The 22,951-nt window shown below is 41.8% G+C and overlaps 1 protein-coding gene across 2 annotated transcripts in view; it reads right to left on the bottom strand.

Annotated features, from left to right (window-relative positions):
- The window catches only part of LOC144688369 (death-inducer obliterator 1-like), a 109,565-nt gene extending 98,930 nt beyond the window's left edge, over nt 1-10,635 (bottom strand). For both annotated transcript variants that reach the window (XM_078554839.1, XM_078554838.1), the window contains exon 1: nt 10,455-10,635. The gene's annotated coding sequence lies outside the window, so the exon portion shown is untranslated. The remainder of the gene's footprint in view (nt 1-10,454) is intronic.
- Between the last annotated feature and the right edge of the window lie 12,316 nt (nt 10,636-22,951).

Raw genomic sequence — 22,951 nt, 5'->3', positions numbered from 1 at the left:
CTGAACAGCGGAGAAGGCATGAGGAGCCAAATGGCCTACTCCTGTTCCTATTTCTTATATTTGAAACCGGGTTCTAAATGTAGACAATTTCACAACTAACATTTATTGCATTCCAGGATGTCAATGTCCAATTAAATTGAGAACATGCTCTATCAAATTTCAAAGCTGACATTTCCAATTACTGTGTGGCACTTTCTAAATCACACCAAATGGGCCAACACAGATATACTTCACTAACCATCTACTCTGTCAAAAATTCACAAGCGGCTAGGCTTCTAACTACATACTAACGAGAAGTACTTCATCACTTCTCTTGTTCAGTTTGTATGGGAGACAACAGAATGATGGAACAGTTACAATACCAGTTAAAGCAGAAAGTTGATGTGAAAAGTCCGATCAATGCTCTATTCTTGTGCAACGTTGGGTAAAGACAGTAATTCCACTTGGTCAGAAGTCTTCTTAGTTAGCAAGTATGATTAGCTTCCCGGTCAAGAGATCTCAGGAGTTTACGAAGACAAACGGAGAACTTCAGATAATGTTCTGATGCACGAGTTACTGGCTCGAGGAGAATTTATCTTTTCATCACCCTGCATAGGTTTGAGCATTTGCTAATTCTCCTTACTGAACCTCTGCCATGAGAAAATTAAAGGTAGATAACAAGGTTTGATTGGGAAATGTACTGCAAGATTTTATTGAGATATACAAACCCATGTTTGGATCTGTGTCAACCTCTGGTCTATTATGGATGACAAAAGGCCCATCCTGTCTATGCTGGCTCTCTGATGGACTAATTCCCCTGGAACCACTCCCTACCTTCTCCACATAGTCCTGCACATTCTTCCTTTTCAGATAATAATCCAATTCTCTTTTGAATATGCCTTCACCACACCCTCAGGCAGTGCATTCTAGATCCTAACCACTCATTTAGTGGAAGAGTTTTTCATGTCTCCATTGCTTCTTTTGCCAATTACCTTACATCTGTGCCCTCTGGTTCTCAATTCTTCCACTAATGGGAACAGTTTCCCCCGATCTACTCTGTCCTGGCGCCTCCTGAATTTGAATACCTCTATCAAATCTCCTCTCAGCCTCCTTTTCTCTGAAGAGAACAGTCCCAACATCTCAATCTATGTAAATGAAGTTTCCTATTCCTGAAAACATTCTTGTGAATCTCTTCTGCACCCTCTCTAAAGCCTTCACATCCTTCCTAAAGTGTGGTGTACAGAACTGTATGTGATACTCCAGTTGAGGCCAAGCTAATGTTTAATACAGGTTTGACATAACTTCCATGTTTTTGTATTCTATGGCCCTACTAATAAAGCCTAGGATACTGTATGCTTTATTAACCATGCTCTCAACCTGTCCATCTGTGGCTGCAACCCCTTTAGAATTGGACCCTTTATTTCACATTACCTCTCTGCATTCTTCCTACCAAAATGAATCACTTCACACTTCTCTGCAAGAAATTTCATCTGCCACTTGTCCACCCATTCCAGCAACTTGTCTATGTCCTTTCGAAATTCTATACCATCCTCCTCACAGTTTACAATGCTTCCAAGTTTTGTATCATCTACAAATTGAAATTCTGCATGTACACAAAGGTCAGAAGAGCAGGCGCCCTAACACTGATCCCTGGAGAATTCCACTGATAAATCTTCCTCCAGTCTGAAAAACAACTGTTAACCACTAACCTGTTACCTGCCACTCAGTCAATTTCATATCCATGTTGATACTGTCCCTTTTATTTCATGAGCTCCAGCTTTGCTCACAAGTCTGTTGTGTGGCACTTTATCAATGCTTTTTGCAAGTCCACATACACCAACCCTGTTACCTCATCAAAAAACTCAAGCAAGTTACTTAAAGACAATTTTCCCTTAACAAGTATATGCTGGCTTTCCTTAACAAACTCAGGTTTGCCCAAGTGACTTTTAATTTTGTCTCGAATTATCATTTCTAGAAACTTTCCCATCACAGAGGTTAAATAGACTGGCCTGCAATTGCTGGGCTTATCTTTTTTTGGAACAAGGGTGTAACATTTGCAATTTTCCAGTCCTCTGGCACCACCCCTGAGCCTGAGGAAGATTGGAAAATTATGGCCAGTGCCTCTGCAATTTCCGTTCTTACTTCCCTCAGCTTCCTTGGATGCATTTCATCCAGTCTTGGTGCCTTATCAACTTTAAGTACAGACAGCTTGTTTAATACCACTTCCTTATCAATTTTAAACCCTTCAAGTGCCTGAATTACCTCCTCCTCCATCATTCAGGGCAGATGCTGGCCTAGTGGTAATGTCACTGGACTAGTAATCCAGAGACCCAGGCTAAGCTCTGAGGTGCAAAGGTTCAATTCCACCACACCAGCTGGTGAAATTTAAATTCAATTAATAAACCTGGAATAGTCTCAGTGGTGACCATGAAATTACCGTCGATTGTGGTAGAAACCCATCTGGTTCACTAACGCCCTTTAGGGAAGGAAATTTGCCATACTTACCTGGCCTGGCCTACGTGACTCTTAATTGCCCTCTGAAATGGCCTAGCAAGGGCAATTAGGGATGAGCAAAAACACTGACTTTGCCAGTGATGCACACCCCATGCAAGAATAAAATTACATCGTCTACAAAATATTCATTTAACACCTCAGCCATGCTCCCTGCCCCTTTTCCCCCAATTGGCCCCACTCCTCCTTTGACCATCCTTTTACTATGTATACACCTATAGAAGGATTTCCTTTTATGTTAGCTGCCAATCCCTTTTCATAGTCTTTCCTTGCTTCTCATTTGCTTTTTCAATTCCCCTTTGACCTTCTATATACATTCAGCCTAGTTCCACTTGACATCTGTCAGAAGCACACCTTTTTCTTCATCTTAATGAAGAAAATTAATCTCTTTTGTCATCCAGGGAGCTCTGGATTTGTTTGCCCTACCTTTCCCCTTTGTAGGAAAACCTAGACTGTGCCCGAGCTCTCTCTCCTTTAAAGACAACCCACTGTTCAATTACAGTTTTGCATGCCAACCTTTGATTCCAATTCATCTAGGTCAGATCTATTCTTACATCCATGAAGTTGGCATTCCCCCAATTAGTTATTCTTACTCTAGATTACATACAAACATACAAATTAGGAGAAGTAGGCCTTTCAGCCCTTCGAGCCTGCTCCACATTCACTAAGATCATGGCCTCAGCTCCACATTCCACCTATCCCTGATCCCTTTGACTCCTTGTTGGTCAAGAATCTATCTACCTCTGCCTTAAAAATATTCAATGACCCTGCCTCCACCACTCTCTGGGGAACAGTGTTTCAAAGATTCATGACCCTCAGAAAATAAATTCTTCTCATCTCCGTCTTACATGGGAGACCCCTTATTTTTAAATTTCGTCCCCCAGTTCTAATCTCTCCCGCAAGGGGAAACATCCTTTCAGCATCTACCCTGTCAAGTCCCCTCATGATCTTATATGTTTCAGTAAAACACCCCTCAATCTTCTAAACTCCAGTAGATACAGGCCCAGCCTGTCCAACCTTTCCTCGTAAGATAACACCCCTCATCCCAGGTTATCAGCCGAGTGAACCTTCTCTGAACTGTTTCTAATGCATTGTTAACTGATGTTCCATGTCCTTTTCCATAGACAACCTAAACCTTATGATACAATGATCACTGTCCCCTAAATGTTCTCCTACTGACACTTGATCCACTTGGTCCACCTCATTCCCAAGAACCAGATCTAGCAGTGCCTCCCTTCTCGTTGGGTTGGAAGCATCCTGTAGAAAATTCTCCTGAACACAATCAAGGAACTCTTGCCCCTCTCTGCCCTTTACATTAATTATCTGAGTATAGACTGGGATAATAGTAAAGTCCTCCATTATAACTACTCTAATTCTTGCACCTCTCTAATTTCCTTGCAAATTTGTTCCTGTACATCTTTCCTATTATTTGGTGGTCTATAGGCTACACTGAGCAATGTAATTGCACTTTTTTTGTTTTTTTAGCTCTAGCCAAATAGATTCTGTCCTTGACCCCTCTGAGACATCCTCTCTCTCCAAAGCTGCAATATTCTCCTTAATCAATACTGCCACCCCTCCCTCTTTTCTGAATACCTTGTGTATCCAGGAATATTTAATACCCAGTACTGCCCTTCTTTGAGCCAGGTCTCCGTTATTGCCACAACATATTTCCTGTGTGCCTGCAACTCACCAATTCTATTCGCAACACTTTGTGCATTCACATACATGCACAGTATTTATTATTTCATGGGATGTGGGCATCGCTAGCAAGGCCAGCATTTGTTGCTCATCCCCAATTTCCCTTGAACTGAGTGGCTTGGTAGGGCCATTTCAGAGGGCAGTTAAGACTCAACCATATTGCTGTGGGTCTGGAGTCACATGTAGGCCAGGCCAGCTAAGGACAACAGATTTCCTTCCCTAAACAGCATTCCCTAAAAGGGAACCAGATGGGTTTTCACAACAATCAGCAATGGTTTCATAAAAACAAAAAACTACTGCGGATGCTGGAAATCCAAAACAAAAACAGAATTACCTGGAAAAACTCAGCAGGTTCCGCAGCATCGGCGGAGAAGAAAAGAGTTGACGTTTCGAGTCCTCATGACCTTTCAACAGAACTGTTCTGTTGAAGGGTCATGAGGACTCGAAACGTCAACTCTTTTCTTCTCCGCCGATGCTGCCAGACCTGCTGAGTTTTTCCAGGTAATTCTGTTTTTGTTAACAATGGTTTCATGGTCATCATTACTGGGTCTAGCTTTCAATTCCTGAATATAAATTCCACCAGCTGCTGTGGTGGAATTTGAACCTGTGTCCAGAGCTTTAACCTGGGTCTCTGGATTACTAGGCCAGTGACATTACCACAAGGCCACCATCTCCCCATTTCTGCTATTCTGAGTTAAGGAAGCTAAGGATTCCAAATCCTGCCACTATTTGTATCAAACTGACAATTTCTATTACTGGATGTCAGGTTAAAAAATTAGGCTCTCTGTTGCCCCCATCCCAATCCATCTAGCAGGTCCAATATATCTACTCATGAAGAATAGAGGCGCCTGGGTGAGTTGCTGGATGGCTGCTTGAGTGGGAGCCATATTCCACAAAGCACCATTACCTTCAAGACCAACAGGAAGAGATAGCTGATATAAGTTTTAAATGTAGCCTGGTAGACAATGAAGTAGTCAGTTCCCTGGTCATATATGAGCAAAATCTTTTACACTGCATCTTAGTTATGGTTTCCTGAATTCCATAAAGGTGTCCATTTCCACATGAACAGATATTTTTAATAAATCTACTGCTTAATAGGCTCTTGGCTATGCGATACAACCTACTACAATCTATGTGAGTGTCTTCATCACTTTAATGGAGTTAATGCTACGTTTATACCTTGCAGCCTTTAGTAATTCTGTAATTTCCTATTGCTCTACCATGTAAATGGGCCTACCTCTAGGTAGGGCAAAATTCTACAACACCGTTTTCAATTAATTTGACTAGTTGAGGCAATGCTAATTATTCACAATAAATAAATACTAGGGTTGAAATGTATCTTGTGTAACAATTACCGAAGGATACATACTCCACAGCCCCATGAGGTCTCAAGTTTGAATTAGGGTGATTAATTTCAGGGAAGGAAAATTGAAGAATTATTTTAAAAAATACAGACCCTTTTAGTCATGTTACGTCACTTATCCCCTACACCCTCTCAATGATGTTGCAACAGGCACATGTAGACAATAGGAAGATGCAAAATATTATGATGCTGAATTATTTTCTCTTCCTTTCCATGGCTGTGCTGGTTTTCAATGTTGCCCTTCTCTTCATTAGCCATTTTTACCCAATAAGAAGAAACCTGAGCTCTGATCCATATGACATCAGGCCAATACAAAATTGCAACAAGAATCAAGACAAGTGTTTCAGAGATCTATAAAGAGTGCCATACGCCTAAAAACATCAGTGAATTACTGAACAGTTATGAAATTGAGCCCATCGGTGGAATATCATCCATTTCCTCCTGATGTAGGATGGCCTAACCCAAGATCTACTGTTGGGTTCTCCTTAGTAATGATGGAATTTCAGTAACACAATAAAAATACTGCCTGATACTTGAATTGTTGGACACTTGAGTATTTTTAAACATCCCCATTTTCCATGTGACTTGAACGAATTTAAATATTCCAAAATCTTGGGAATAGAAAGTGTTGAAAAGTCTAGTCAGAATGTGCAGATATATAAACTGTTTAACATGCTGCTAAATCTCCAGAGGTGACTGATCCTTTCACCAACCCATTCAAATAGGTTGGATACTTGGGTGGGTGGTGGTGGTGAAAATGAAAGTGAAAATGTTGAAAATATTTGCAGAGCAACTGCTCTTTCTTCACCACTGTGAAGTATAATAATAGGTAGCAACTTTATGAAATGCCTGGAATGAACAGGCCATTGTTACCAGTCCTGAAGATTTTAAAATAAATTAAAAGGAGCTTGGAATTTGTTGCCCATGTATTGAAGATGTTAATAACGGAGACTTCTGCAGGTTCACCCTTACCTGCTGTGTGTGCCAGTTGTATGCTCCCTTCTCAAATGTTTTGACCCATCAGAGCTCCTGAGGAAGACCAATACAGGACCGGTACAAAACTGCACACGTCAAAGCCATCAACTAACGACAGAACACTGACCGTTCTGACGGATAAGAGGAGCATAATATACAACCAGTATAGTTGGCCTCTTTCTTGTGTTCGTTATATGAAAGCATTGTGAATAATGATGGCCTCTTTCTTGTGTTCATTATATGAAAGCATTGTGAATAATGATGAAACAGTTGTACTCAGTGCTTTCTGGCAGATTTCCTCCAGTGGAAAAGACAGGAATTTAAAATGATGACAAAAAATATCTTGCATTCTGAAGCAGGAAAGGCAAATCAGTTGCAACACATACAAAAGTTGAAAACACAGTGGGCGATCAGTAGCATTAAATTCTTTGTGCAGCTTGTGAGATGGCTTTGGACAGTATAAGTATCACAAACTGCCAAAAAGAAAACAGATTAAACAGGATGTACTAAAAGCCAAAACTCATTTCACATACAATAAAGAAAATAACAAAAATTGCACCAGTGCAAATTTTCAATTTTAAAGAAGCATGTATGCATAGTATAGCTGTTTTAGGAGGGCGATATCTCTTGGTCTACACCATCAATCTGAATTTGTCAATGGCTGCTAGCTGAGCTTCCCTGCTTCCTAGCAGGAACCAAATATCTGCTCAGCAACTTTATGTTGGCACGCTAAAAAACAGAAATATCCTACAAGGTGAAGAATCACAGACACCAGCCAGAATACTATTAATTGTCATAACCAAACAATTACATCACCTGACAACTGTGTGCACTTTCCCCACTTATTACACAAATGCAATTTTACCTAATATAACATTGGGGCTCACAGTCCCTGGATAATAGTTAGAGCAGAACAATGCTAACAATATTATTGCAAATCACTATCACAGCCACATTAAGCAATCTCAATTTTGTCCCATATTAGATCAGGATACAACAGAGTTTTCTGGCAGTAGGGGACATCGGCAATTACACTGCCACCACATCTCCATAGTCCCTCTCTGAAGCATATTATATTTCAAAAACAAGCTTCAGGAATTTTGGCTCTCCCAACCCTGCCACTATCTCTAAACTGTCAGACTGCTTGTTAACATCGAATACTGGATGATGAGCAGAAATTTTCTCCAATTAAATACTGGGAAAGCCAAAGCTCGCTTTGGTGTCATATTTGATTCTGAGATGAGCTTCCAACCACATATCTTTGCCATCACTAACACTACCTATTTCCACCTCTGTAACATCAAGCAACTATGCTCCTGCTTCAGCTTGCCTGATGTTAAAACACTCATCCATGTCTTTGTTACCTCCAGACTTGACCATTTCAATGCTCTCCTGGCTGGCCTTCCACATTCTACCCTCTAAACTTGAGGTCATCTAATATTCTGCTGTTTCCAACTCACGCCAAGTCCCGTTCAGGCAGAAGGGTTTTAGATGGACTCAAGTCTGAAGAGGGAACAAGGTGGGAGGCAGGCGAGGAGTGCATCGGAATAGTCTGTTCAAGATGTCTAGAGATAACAACGTTAAGGATGAAGATTTCAGTAGATCAGCTGAAGCAGGGCGGAGATGGGCGATGTTACGGGGGTAGAAATAGGAGCCTACAGGATATGGGAGAGAATGCTCAGCCCAGGTTCAAATAGGTTGCCTAAGTTAAAAACAGTCTGCTGCAGCATCAGTCATCAGGGTGAGGCTTGGAGGTGTTAGCTCAGGAACAGAGTTTGTGGAGGGAATGAAGACAGTGGCTTCAGTCTTTCCAATATTTAATTTGATGAGATTTTATCCACTTCTGAATGTCAGACAAGGAACACGACAAATGAGGCGGTGGAGAGGTCAAGTGAGTTGGTTTTGAGGTAGAGCTGGATATCTGCATTCTTGTGAAACTTGACAAGAGAGCAAAAGCACACTATACAATTAGTCACAGGAGTCAAGTCATGCTGCTGCAGTTTTGCCACACAGCAGCACACCTGTTAGTGGTCACTGTACTAGCTTCCTGAAAATTAGAATACTCAAAATGATTTCTGTTGACAGATTAGATGACACATCAGTGTGATACGCTCTGATGTCTGGTGGTGTGGATGAAATAAATAAACTCAGTTTAAGCCCTTAAACAACTGCTGTTTTCCAGATATTGGCAGCTGGTCCAAATACAGTTGCTATGACATGTAAATGTGTGAATATTTTATCTGTAAATGTATACTTGTATCAAGTTATTCAGGGACAAGTAATATAGCTTTAACATATACACCCAAAAACATTAAACTGAACAAACCGTCTCCCATGTGTGCAGAATTACTATACAAATTACTATACAAAACTACTGTACACTTCACATGTCTGCCAGTCCTAGACAATACTTCCATAGCTAAAATATTTTAGCTCCTACAACTACAATTCAAGTATAAACATACCATATTTCTTTAAGAATGCAAATGTTAATCACATGATAGTATTGCAATATCCAATTAGAATTATGAAAAGGTCATATCATAGAATGGTTACAGCACAGGAGGACATGCAGCCCATCATGTTCACACCAGCTCTCTAAGAGCAACTCAATTTTTCCCACTGCCCAGTCCTTTCACTATAGCCCTGCAAATTTTCTCCCTTCACGTGTTTATCCAATTCCCTTTTGAAAGCTACGATTGATTCTCTCTCTATTACACTCTCGATCCTAATCACTCGCTGCATAAAAAAGATTTTTCCTCATATGGCAGTTGCTTCTTTTGCCATTCACCTTAAAATGGGTGCCTTCTAGTTCTCAACCCTTCTGCCAATTGAACAATTTCTCCCATCTACTCTGTCTGGACACCTCAATTTTAAATTCCTCTAAAAATCTTCTCTAAGCCTGCTCTTCTCTAAGAGTAACACAGTATCTCTAATCTATCCCATGGAACTGAAGTCCCTCATTCCTGGAATCATTCTTGAAAATCTTTTTTCCAACCTCTCTAAATCTTTGTATCATTCCTAAAGTGTGATGCTTAGAATTGGACACAATACTCCAGTTGAGTCTGAACCAGTGTCTAATAAAGGCTACTCATGTTTCCCTTGCTTTTGTACTCAATGCCTCTATTTATCAAACTCTATATCTATTTAATCACCTCCTCAAGTTGTCATGCCACCTTCAACATGTGCACATATAGCTTTGAATCTCAACCTGAAACGTTTTTCTCTCCACAGGTGCTTTCTGAGCTGAGTATTTTTGCTGTTTAGAATCCTATTTGACTATTTTCCTATTCGTGAACTGGTTCACCAAACTCGTTATGCCAAATTCATTTTTTTGGTTTTTTTTCTGGGGGGGGGGGGGGAGGGGGTGGAGGAAGCAACAATCTTCGCCAATTGTTTATGCAAAACTCATAAAATATTCTCCTGACTGCTCACGCCAAACTCCGGCGAGTACGTATGCCCCTTGACAGCTTCCTACTGGTGTAAAATGAACCAAATCTACGTTAAACTCACATCCAACAGTGCCCAGCGCAAACTAAAACTCCTTCATCACATCTGTAAATAGAATATCTTTAATCCGATTCACTCTCGGATTAAGCGCCACAGATTAACCCGAAATAAGTAAAATACAAGGACCACAAAAACGAGCTACCATTTCAAACGGGGTGGGGGGGGCGGCGGCGTGTAGGGGCGGTTTAACCGAACCGCGATTTAAAGCCCCGGCGAGCCTGCGGCCTAAACACGCCCAGCTACCGATATAACGAAACTAGCCTCTGCTAATCCAGGGCCGGACAAACAAGCATCCCAGTTCCGGAAACAAAGCGCCTCGGGCCGCAATACCACCCAACCTAACCGCGGCCTACACTGCACCCGGGGGCCTAAATCGCAGCTCGCTGGCCCCCGCCATCAACCGTGCAGCGCTACTCACTCAATTTCAACAGGCGTGTGTCTTTTTGATCCGCGATACTCCGGGGTAACAGCGGCTTTGGCTTGTTCCAGGCTCGGTGCCGACACGCGGCTGGAAGCTCTGTCTCAGTCCGAGCACAGCCTCCTCCACAGACTCGGCGCCATTACACACAGCACACGTGACCCACAGCCCCACCCCACGTGACCTGGATGGGGTGAGGGGAGGGAAGAAGCTGATAGCAATGCTGGACAACTACTAAAAAGCCCAAAGTCACCTCGCTGCAGCCAAGGTCAAACACGCCCGGGCTCTTCGCTCTGCATCCAATAGGCACTGGAAATGCAAACAAAAACAGCCATGACCCTAAGTGCCTTACCTGGCGCCTCGCAAACCAGTGTACACGCATAACTTAAAACTACCAAAAGTTGTCCAACAGCTTCTTAATGAGCCACGATAGTCCTGGAAACAAGTTATTACAAGGAAATAGATTGGAATTTTAAAAATTCATTCATGGGATGTGGGCCAGCATTTATTGCCCATCCCTAGTTGCCCTTGAATAGGTGGTGATGAGCTGCCTTCTTGAAACGCTGCAGTGTAGGTACACCCACAGTGCTGTTAGGGAGGGAGTTCCAGGCTTTTGACCCAGCGACAGTGAAGGAACGGTGATATATTCCCAAGTCAGGATGGTGAGTGGCTTGGAGGGGAACTTCTAGGTGGTGGTGTTCCCATCTATCTGCTGCCCTTGTCCTTCTAGATGGTAGTGGTCGTGGGTTTGGAAGGTGCTCTCGAAGGCGCCTTGGTGAATTCCTGCAGTGCATCTTGTAGATGGTTCACACTGCTGCTACTGTGCGTCGGTGGTGGAGGGAGTGAATGTTTGTGGATGTGGTGCCAATCAAGTGGCTGCTTTGTCCTGGGTGGTGTCAAGCTTCTTCAGTGTTGTGGGAGCTGCATTCATCCAGGCAAGTGGGGAATATTCTATCACACTCCTGACTTGTGCCTTGTAGAAGGTGGAAAGGCCTTGGGGAGTCAGGAGGTGAGTTACTCGTCACACGATTCCTAGCCTCTGACCTGCTCTTGTAGCCTCAGTATTTATATGGCTAGTCCAGTTCAGTTCTGGTCCATGGTAGCCCCCAGGATGTTGATAGTGGGGGATTCAGTGATGGTAATGCCATTGAACATCAAGGGACAATGGTTGGATTCTCTCTTGTTGGAGATGGCCATTGCCTGACACTTGTGTGGAGTGAATGTTACTTACCACTTGTCAGCCCAAGAGGGAGAGATTTCCCCCTGATTCCCATTGACTCGTTTTGCTACTGCTCCTTGATGGCACACTCGGTCAAATGAGGCCTTGATGTTAAGCGCAGTCATTCTCACCTCACCTCGGGAGTTCAGCTCTTTTGTCCATGTTTGAACCAAGGCTGTAATGAGGTCAGTAGCTGAGTGGCCCTGGCAGAACCCAAACCAGCAGGTTACTGCTAAGCAATTGCCACTTGATAGCACTGTTCATGACCCCTTCCATTACTTTACTGATGATGGAGAGTAGACTAATGGGGCAATACTTGGCCGGTTTGGATTTGTCCTGTTTTTTGTGTACAAGACATTCCTGGGCAATTTTCCACATATCTGGGTAGATGCCAATGTTGTAACTGTACTGGAACAGCTTGACTAGGGGTGCGGCAAGTTCTGGAGCACAAGTCTTCATAACTGAAGTTTCTCATCCTTGGAATCATTCTCATAAACCTCTTCTGCATTCTCTTCAATGCTTCACATCCTTCCTAAAATGTGGTGGCCAGAACTGTACACAGTACTCCAGCTGAGGTCCAGCTAGTGTTTTATACCCCCTTTAGAAGTGTACCTTTTATTTTATACTGTCTCTCCATGTTCTTCCTACCAAAATGTATCACCTCACATTTCTCCGCATTGAATTTCATCTGCCACCTAACTACCCATTGCACCAACTTGTCTATATCCTTTTTAAGTTCTACAAAACCGTTTATAACGCTTCCAAGCCTTGTATCATCTGCAAATTTTGAAATTGTTCCCTGCACATCAAGGTCTAGATCATTAATATATATCAGGAAAAGCAAGGGTCCCAATACCAATACCTCGGGAACTCCACTACAAACCTTCCTCCAGCCTGTAAAACACCCATTAACCATTAGTCTGTTTCTTACTCAGTCAATTTGCATCAATGTTGCCACTGTCCCTTTTATTCCATCAGCTATAACTTTTCTCACAAGTCTGTTGTGCGACATTGTATCAAATGCCTTTTGGAAGTCCATGTACACGTCAACAGCATTGTCCCAACAACCCTCTCTTTTACCCTTTCAAAAACTCCAAGTTAAACATGATTTTTCCTTAAGAAATCCATGCTGGGTCTCCTTAATTAACCCACATTTTTCAATCTATTAATTCTGTCCCAAATTATAGTTGCTAGAAGTTTCCCCACCACTGCAGTTAAACTGACTTATCTGTAGTTGCTGGGCTTATCCTTACCCCTACCCCTTTTGAACAAGGGTGTAATGTTTGCAATTTTCCAGTCCTCTGGCACAACTCCTGAGTCTGAGGAGGACTGAAACATTATGCAGTGCCTCTGCAATTTCTACTCTCACTTCCTCCAGTATCTTTGGATGCATTTCATCTGGTCCTGGTGCCTTGTCAACTTCAAGTACAGATGGCCTATCCATTATCTCCTTATCTATTTTAAACTTCTAGTGATTGAATTACCTCCTCTTTCACCATGGCCTGAGTAGCATCTTCTTCCTTGGTAAAGACAAGTGCAAAGTATTCATTTAACACCTCAACCATGACCCCTACCTCCATGTGTCTGTTCCTTTTTTGGTCCCTAAATCAGTCCTGCACACCTTCTCTTCTTTATCTTAATTTCTACCTCCTTTGGCATCCTGGGAGCTCTGGATTTGTTTGTCCTACCTTTCCTTTTTGAGGAAATATACCTTGAAACTGACTTTTAAAAGCCAAAATCTAATTTAAAGATTTTTGTCTAAAAGTTTGTATTCAAGGGTCAAAATAATGGTAGACTAAAATCCATCCACCAAACAATCTTGTTTTAGCAGGCTCTTATCCCACCTTCCGAATGATCCAAATGGTTGATAGTGGCAACTTCCATTTATACAAACACATGGGTATAAATCTTAAGGGTATACAATGGTGAAGTGTTTATGTTGACTTCCACAGGGCTTTCCCAGTTGTCAAAGCAGGTACCAGCACTACCAAAATGGATTTTACAGACTCTTTTATTCATACCAACAGACCCTAGAAGACAAATGCTGGAACAACTTGTGTGCGCCACTCAGGTTTATATTGGCATTTGATACTCTCACTTGAGAACTGTTACAAGATTGAAACTTGAGCATATATTTTGAACCTTCAAAGTCATGATCACTGCTGGGAAATATCAGGAGTGCGATGCTGCAAATTGTTGTGTGAGGGCATAGGCCTGCAAATATGGTGTCATAACACAACTGCACGTTACAATGTAAGTTGGGAATTGCTATGTTATTCTATCTCGTTATGATCTCGGTGAAGACCATTAACTTTTAAAAAGAAATTCAAACTCCCAGTTATTAATTGAAAAAAAAATTAAGCCACAAGGTTCTACATTTTAAACAAAAACCTTTACTGCACAAGAGTTAAACATACTACTAACTTAACACTACAATCCTTAAATACTTATTCTTTAAACCTGAAAATCTCAACAGACCATTTTCTGGTCTACCTTTATTTCCACCCAAGAGTTCCTCTATACTTTACAGGATCTTGAGGATTCCTTCAGTTCTCCTGGAACCAAATCAAAGTGTGCCACAGCTCTCAGGAATTCACTTTGATTCTCCTGTGTTCCCGCTAGTCTCCAAGGTATGAAATTTCTTGGGGTCCTCCTACTAGTAATCGGCTAGGCAACCCTCCAACTCTCCTTAAGCACCACACGATTGTTGATACCCCAGCTCAAACATGGGCCTCACTACATTCATCCCTAGGGACTCCACATCAGAAAATAGCCTTGGTTTCTGATAGCCCTCTGTCACTGGTGCACAGCTTCTTTACAGCTTCTGACTCAGTCTACAACTGACTTCAAAGCTGCATCCAAGCTCACTAGCTGTCTCTGTGAGAAAATACACACACAAACCCAAAACAAAGGCTACCCTGCATAACCTATTTCCATAGAGGCGCGGCATGCATACCTGTGATGTTCGACAGAGATCAAAACTAATTAATTTTACCTACAAAACACCTATTTGATTCTAGGACCCACATGAATAATTGAAACCCCTTATTGAGACAGCTGTACACATCTCATTTCCACCATCAGAAAGGGGTAACTTGCATTGTCTAGAAACAATAATTAGGATCAAAATTAATAGTCACATGGACTAATGCAGGTTAAGGAAAGCCAGCATGGATTTCATAAGGGAAAATCATGTTTAACTAACTTGGAGTTTATTTGAAGAAGTATCAGAGAGGGTTGTTGGAGCCATGCTATTGATGTGGTATGCATGGACTTCCAAAAGGCGTTTGATGCAGTGGCACACAACAGACTTGTAAGCAAAGTTATAGCTCATGGAATAAAAGGGACAGTAGCAATATGGAATTGGCTGAGCAACCAAAACAGAGAATATTGGTTAATGGATGTTTTTTGTGCTGGAGGGTCAGTGTTGGGACCCTTGCTTTTACTGGTGTATATCTGGTGATCTACACCTTGATGTACAGGACACAATTTCTAAGTTTGCGAATGATACAAAACTTGGAAGCATTGTGAACTGTGAGGGTAGTGCAGAATTTCAAAGGGATATAGACAAGTTGGTGGAATAGGAGGACAGGTGACAGATAAAGTTCAATGCAGAGAAACATGACCTGATTCATTTTGGTAGGAATAAAATGGAGAGACAATGTAAAATAAAGGGTACAACTCTAAAGGGAGTGCAGGAGCAGAGGGACCTGGGTGTATATGTACATAAATCATTGAAGGTGGCAGAATAGGTTGAGAGAGCAGTTAATAAAGCATACAATAACCTGGGCTTTATTAGTAGCGGCACAGAGTACACAAGCAAGGAGGTTATGTTAAATTTGTATAAGTCACTAGTTTGGCCTCAGCTGGAGTATTGTGTTCAGTTCTGGGCGCCGCACTTTAGGAAGGATGTGAAGGTATTAGAGAGAATGCAGAAAAGATTCATGAGAATGGTTCCAGGAATGAGGAACTTCAGTTATGAAGATAGATTGGAGAAGTTAGGACTGCTTCCCATTAAGAAAAAAAGATTGAGAGAAGATCTAATAAGGGTACTCAAACTCATGAGGGGTCTGGATAGAGTAGATAGGGAGAAACTGTTCCCACTCGTGAAAGGATCGAGAACAAGAGGGCACAGATTTAAAGTAATTAGTAAAAGAAGCAAAAGTGATATGAGGAGAAATTTTTTTAACGCAGCAAGTTGTCAAGGTTTGAATGCATGGCCTGAGAGTGTGGTGGAAGCAGGTTCAATTGAAGCATTCAAAAGGAAACTAGACTGTAATCTGAAAAGGAAGAATGTGCAGGGTTATGGGGAAAAGGCAGGGCAATGGCAGTAGGTGAAGAGCTTATTCTGAGAGCTGGTGCAGACACAATGGGCCAAATAGCCTCCTTCTGCGCTGCAACAATTCTGTGAGGAGGAACAGTATTCATGTCATAGACAATGTAATTCATGACTTTAGTTAAGGTCATTTCAATGCTATGAAATGGGCAGTTTAGAATGATTTGAACAGGGAATTTGAGCAAAGGAGTGGGCACAGAACTGAGAGGCAATGAGACTTTGAATTATGAATGATTGATTAGGGGTTAGGCATTTGTTGGAGGATGCATAGTCAAAATTTAAATAGGGAATGATGACAGCAGTTTTGAAGGAAGAGAAATGGTGCTAAAAAAAGTAATGTCATTAACAATAATGGCTGCCCTTTGGAGTAATTAATTGTATGGTTGAGAGGGGATCAGTAAGAGGGTGTCATAGAAAACGAGTTTGGATAGGTGAAAAGATAATTGAAAAGTGAGAGGAATTCAGCTGGAGCAATTGGGAAACTGGAAAGGTTTGTGTACTGGAGAAAGGAAATAAAGTTCTATAGAGGTGAGGAAGGAGATGTAGCAGGGGCGACTGCACATATGATTTTGGTTTTAGAGACATTACTTGGAATTAAAGGTAAGGATGGAGAGGGAAGGACAAAGAATCTTAATGGAACAGTGAAGAAAAGAAAACAAGTTTTGTCCTTCCCTCCATGATAGCTGTGGATTAGTAAACAGTATTGGTGAAGCAGAACGAGGCATTGTCAAACCAAAACAATTGATTGATGGCTAGGCCAGTTATGAGTCAGATGCACAGTTGACTTTGTGGCCCTCTTATTGGGGGTTGCAATTAGGGAAATGATATAAGTGGAAAACAGTGAGGGGTTTTCTGCGAACGAGGGCATCAAAGATGGAAGCTATAGTTTTATAATTAACAGCAGCAAAGGTATCATGCCAGGTGGAGGCTGAGAAGATGGAGCTGGTAAGGAGTTCCCCGGCCCAGGGCAAATGGTAAAAATAATGCACTCAGAAAGGATGAGAAAATGAGTGGCAATAGAGACAAGGAACTGGTCAAGGACTATCATTTCAATCATCGGTATGCAGAGAGGTCAATAAAGGTGGGGTTCGGGAAAGAAGTCATGGGTATAAGTGAGGAGTTTATATTGAAGGATGAATCTGATTTGAGGACAACAAAGTCGGAGGAGGGGGGGCTGAAAACATTTAAATATAAAATGAAGTTAGAATAAGACATTAGTGAACTAGAGAAGGTAGGTAATCTGATGGCAGATCCAAAAAAAACCGATTGACCTGCGTGGCTGTTGAATCCCCAGCACAGTCCCCCGGAATTGGTGTGATGGAAGCAGGGCTCAGGTCTCACAAAATTTCTGCATTTTATTATAATTTCTTTATTTGAATTATTTTGATGGAGCAAAATAATATGTATTAAACATGCCTCTTCCATTCCCTGTGTTCTTAAAAGTTATTTTGTAGTAGGAAATAATTTATAAATATTGTTTACTGATAACTACATTGCTGTGACAGGCTAGTTGGGTCAGATGATTACCTGGAGGGAATTTATTACATGTACACACATGTTAATTACATCAGAAATAACCTAATCTTTTTGCAATGCTAAATGTTTGCAAATTTTGGAGCTGCAGTTATTTTTAATGAAATCACCGAGCCTCCTTAGACAGGGTAATGGCGCAGCGGATGGAAAATGCTGAGCTGCTCAAATCCCAGAGGGAAACTTGAAACAGCTGCCACAACTGTAACTGTTTGCAACTTGTACTTTATTCTGAGATGCGTGCCTTGAATTCAGTAGTGATGAGCCCACCAAGACTTAGGAGAGGGTTTTTACAAAACTAAATTAAACATTTATTAATAGAAGAAAAAGATTTTTAAGCACATACATTAGTCTATAAATTACTATGATATTAACTCCTAAATCCCCTAATTAATCTAGTTCCTAGTTACACCTCAATTAAAAGGCAAAGTAAAACAACATGGATTTCAAAAGACCCAGGCAAAACACAGAATACCCTGGACAGTGATATTCAAAGTGAATTCTCTCAGTTTTGATTTTTTTTTATCCATTCACGGGATGTGGGCTTCGCTGGCTGGGCCAGCATTTATTGCCCATCCCTAGTTGCCCTTGAGAAGGTGGTGGTGAGCTGCCTTCTTGAACCACTGTAGTCCATGTGGTGTAGGTACACCCACAGTGCTGTTAGGGAGGAAGTTCTAAGATTTTGACACAGTGACAGTGAAGGAACGGCAATATTTCCAAGTCCGGATGGTGAGTTACTTGGAGGGGAACTTCCAGGTGGTGGTGGTGTTCCCATCTATCTACTGCCCTTGTCCTTCTAGGTGGTAGTGGTCGTGGGTTTGGAAGGTGCTTTCGAAGGAGCCTTGGTGAATTCCTGCAGTGCATCTTGTAGATGGTACACGCTGCTGCTACTGTGCAATGGTGGTGAAGGGGGTGAATGTTTTTGGATGTAATGCCAATCAAGCGGGCTGCTTTGTCCTGCTTTGTCAAGCTTCTTCAGTGTTCTGAGAGCTGCACTCATCCAGGCAAGTGGGGAGTATTCCATCACACTCCTGACTTGTCCCTTGTAGATGGTGGACAGGCTTTGGGGAAACAGGAGGTGAGTTACTTGTCGCACGATTCCTAGCCTCTGACCTGCTCTTGTAGCCTCAGTATTTATATGGCTAATCCAGTTCAGTTTCTGGTCAATGGTAACCCCCAGGATGTTCATAGCGGGAGATTCAGTGATGGTAATGCCATTGAACATCAAGGGGTGATAGTTGGATTCTCTCTTGTTGGAGATGGTCATTGACTGACACTTGTGTGGCGCGAATGTTACTTGCCACTTGTCAGCCCAAGCTTGGATATAGTCCAGGTCTTGCTGCATTTGGACATGGACTACTTCAGTACCTAAGGAATCGTGAATGGTGCTGAACATTGTGCAATCATCAGCGAACATCCCCACTTCTGATCTTCTGATGGAAGGAATGTCATTGATGAAGCAGTTGGGCCTAGGACACTACCCTGAAGAACTCCTGCAGTGATGTCCTGGAGCTGAGATGACCGACCTCCAACAACCACAACAATCTTCCTTTGTGCTAGGTACGATTCCAACCAGTGGAGAGTTTTCCTCCTGATTCCCATTGACTCCAGTTTTGCTAGGGGTCCTTGATGCCACACTCAGTCAAATGTTGCCTAGATGTCAAGGGCAGTCACTCTCGGGAGTTCAGCTCTTTTGTCCATGTTTAAACTAAGGCTGTAATGAGGTCAGGAGCTGATTGGCCTTGGTGGAACCCAAGCTGGGCATCAGTGAGTAGGGTATTGCTAAGCAAGTGCCGCTTGATAGCACTGTTGATGATCCCTTCCATTACTTTACTAATGATTGAGAATAGACTGATGGGGCAGTAATTGGGCTTCTACCTATAGACAGCAGCTTGGTACATAGAGGATGGAGGCTTTTCACATTTGTTAGATCTTAGAATGCCTTCTGTTTACATGTAACCTCAGCTCCTTTATACATGTTTCTATCTTTTTAATGTAAATCCCATTGTTCCGATATCTCTTTGCAACTTTACTTTTTCCATAATATAAATCTTTCATAGCACTCATATTATCAGTAACCTTTGTGAAAATAAACACACTATTTGGCTCAGCTTCTTATGGCTAGGTGTGACACCTTACCATCTCTTTGAAATTCAGTACCCTGGTTTATCTAAAAATACAAATATTCTTCAGACTTCACATTCTAAAACTTCAGCCATGTTTACATATTTAGCATTTCAAACCTAGCTTCTCTTTTGATAACTCAAAGGCTCCAGACTAGTTGTCTGCAATTCAGTTAAAACCCCACACATAACCTCAGGGAAACTAATTTAAACCCCACTATTAACCTACCTTTACAATAAGTCACAATAGTATTATGAAAATTATTATATTTTCATGACAACAGCACCTTCCAAACCCACGGCCATGACCATACACAAGGACAGAGTCAGCAGACAGATGGGAACACCACTGCCTGGAAGTTCCCCTCCAAGCCAGTCACCATCCTGACTTGGAAATATATCTTCGTTCCTTCACTGTTGCTCGGTCAAAATCGTGGAACTCCCTCCTTAACAGCATTGTGGGTGTATCTACAGTACATAGACTGAAGCAGTTCAAAAAGGGAGCTCACCACTACCTTCTCAAGGGCAATCAGGGTTGGGCAATAAATGCTAGCCTAGCCAGCAATGCCTACATCCCATGAACAAATTTTTTAAAAAGGTGGTCAATAGGGAAAATAATGATGATGAGGGAATTCAATTATCCACTAAGAATGGGAACTGGTGCAAAACCGGGGACAACCACAATAAGAGGTCCCAAAAAAGCATTTATCGATGCAAAGATTAGTATCAGCAAAGAGCTAGATTTGGCATTCCTAGGAGTGAGGAAGTTGCTTAGTGATTTGGGCCACTTCATTATACAATTTAAAGTACAGGGCTCTGGCTAGTTTAGGATTAATAGTATGCTGCTGCCACATTTTGAAAAAGCACCATTTTATGAAGTGACCAAGTGGAGATCAAATCGAAGGGAATTGGATGTAATTTTAATACATTTGGTCTTTGGATTGTATGGTGCGAGCAAGATCACATTTGCTGTCTATTCTTAACTGCCTTGAAAAGTTAGCAGTAAAGTTTCTCATTGAAGTATCCAACAACTATGAATGAATTGAAGTATGTGCCTAAGTCTGGCAACTATGTGACTTGGAGGTGATGGTATTCTCAATTTGTTGCTCATTTCTTTCTCAGTAGATCAGGCCTCAGGAGAAACCGTCACCTCCTCTCTCCGTACCATTCAAGGCCCCAAACACTCCTTCCAGGCGATAAAGCAATTCAAGTACTTCTTTTAATATAGTGTACTGTATTTGCGGCTCACAATGTGGTTTGCTCTATATTAGGGAGACCAAACACAGATTGGGTGAACGCTTTGCAGAACACCTCCATTCAGTCCATCAGCATGATCCTGACCTTCCAGTGGCTTGCCATTTTAATTTTCCACTTTGCTCTCATGCTGACCTCTCTCTTTCCTTGGCCTACTGCTACATTTCAATGAAGCTCAACACAAGCTCAAGGAACAGCACTTCATCTTTCAATTCGGCACTCTGCAACCTTCTGGATTAAAGGGGAGGTGATGGCGTAGTGGTATTGTTGCTGGACTAGTAATCCAGAGACCCAGGGTAATGCTCTGGGGTCCCAGGTTCAAATCCTGCTGCGGCAGATGGTGGAATTTGAATTGAATAAAAATCTGGAATTAAAAGTTTAATGATGACCATGAAACTATTGTCGATTGTTGTAAAAACACATTTGATTCACTAATGTCCTTTAGGGAAGGAAATCAGCAAATCTGCTGTCCTTACCTGGTCTGGCCAATATGTGACTCCAGACCCACAGCAATGTGGTTGACTCTTAAACGCCCTAAATACTGCCCTTGCCAGTGATGCCCACATCCCATGAATTAAAAAAAAATTCAACATGGAGCTCAACAATGTTCATCAAACTGCAATTTCTGCCCCCCATTTTGTTTCTTATACTTTGCATATTTTGGTCTTAATCTTGTTTTTGCTTTTGAATGGCAGCTGTTCATTATTCTGGCAGTCACACCTATCACACATATCTTTCATTTCTTTACTTGTTCCATTACCAACCCCTTTGGCCCCGCACAACCAATTCTTTTTTAAAATCTAATATTTCTCACCTTCTGCCCTTTCACAAACCTTCCCTCTTGTTCTTTTTCACCCTCCTCCAATGCACTACTTAAAACCTATTACATTTCTAATTTTTCCAGTTCTTGATGAAAGATCATCGACCTGAAATGTTAACTCTGTTTCTCTCTCCACAGATGTTGCTTAACCTGTCCAGCATTTCCAGCATTTTTGTTTTTATTTCAAGATTTCCAGCACCCACAGTATTTTGCTTTTGTGTTGTTGAAGCAACCTTGGTGAGTTTCTGCAGTGTATCCTGTAAATCACATGTGTAAAGCCAAAGTGCCCTGTAGTGAAGGGCTGAATACTAATTTGAGGGACAGCAGCACTGATCAATTAAGTTACTCTATGCTGAATCGTGTTGAGTTTCCTGTGCTGTTGCCAATGTACTCATCTATATGAGTAGGGGATATTCCATCACACTTTTGACTTGAGCCTTGTGAATGCTGAAGAGGCTTTGAGTCAGGAAGCCATCCAGTGCAGATTTTTGAGCCTTTGTGTTGTCATACTGTTGATATGGCTAGTCCAGGTAAGTTCTCGGTCAACGATCGCACCAAAATGTTGATAATGACAGACATGATGGGGGCAGAGGGGCTGGGCTTTATCTTGTCCAAGTTGATAAATTCTTGGAACTTCTATGGCGCAAATCTTAACTGTAACTTGCCAATCTAACTTGGATGTTTTCCAAGTCCTGCTGTAGGATTGCATCGACTGCTTCAGTATCGGAAGATTGTGAATAGAGCTGAGCACTGGAGAAAGTCTGCAAACAGTCCCTCTCTTGATGTTACAATGAAATGAAACTCAGTGATGATCAGCTGAAAATGTTTGGGCCGGTATTTTCCTGAATAACTAACTCTTGCAGCGATGCTCTAGGGCTGGGATGGTTTGCCTCCTACAACAACTTTCCTTGGTGTCAGTCTGGTGTCGCTAGTGCCAATGTAAGTCAGGCCTTTGACAGCTAGCCCACCACACCTTGTACCAAGAGGTTAAAGGGAGAACTGTATTATTCTCATTGTAACTTATTATACAATACTGATGTGTCACATACAGATTAGGAGAAATGGTGGCATAGTGGTAATGTCACTGGTAATCCAGAGGCTCAGGCTAATGATCTGGGGACAAGTTCAAATCCCATAATGGCAGCTAGTGGAATTTAAATGCAAATAATAAATCTGGAACATAAAGCTTGTCTCAGTAACCATGACAACTATCAT

This window comes from Cetorhinus maximus, chromosome 13 (assembly GCF_964194155.1).
Source record: "Cetorhinus maximus chromosome 13, sCetMax3.hap1.1, whole genome shotgun sequence".
Lineage (NCBI taxonomy): Eukaryota > Metazoa > Chordata > Chondrichthyes > Lamniformes > Cetorhinidae > Cetorhinus > Cetorhinus maximus.
This window is presented reverse-complemented; position numbering and strand designations above follow the sequence as displayed.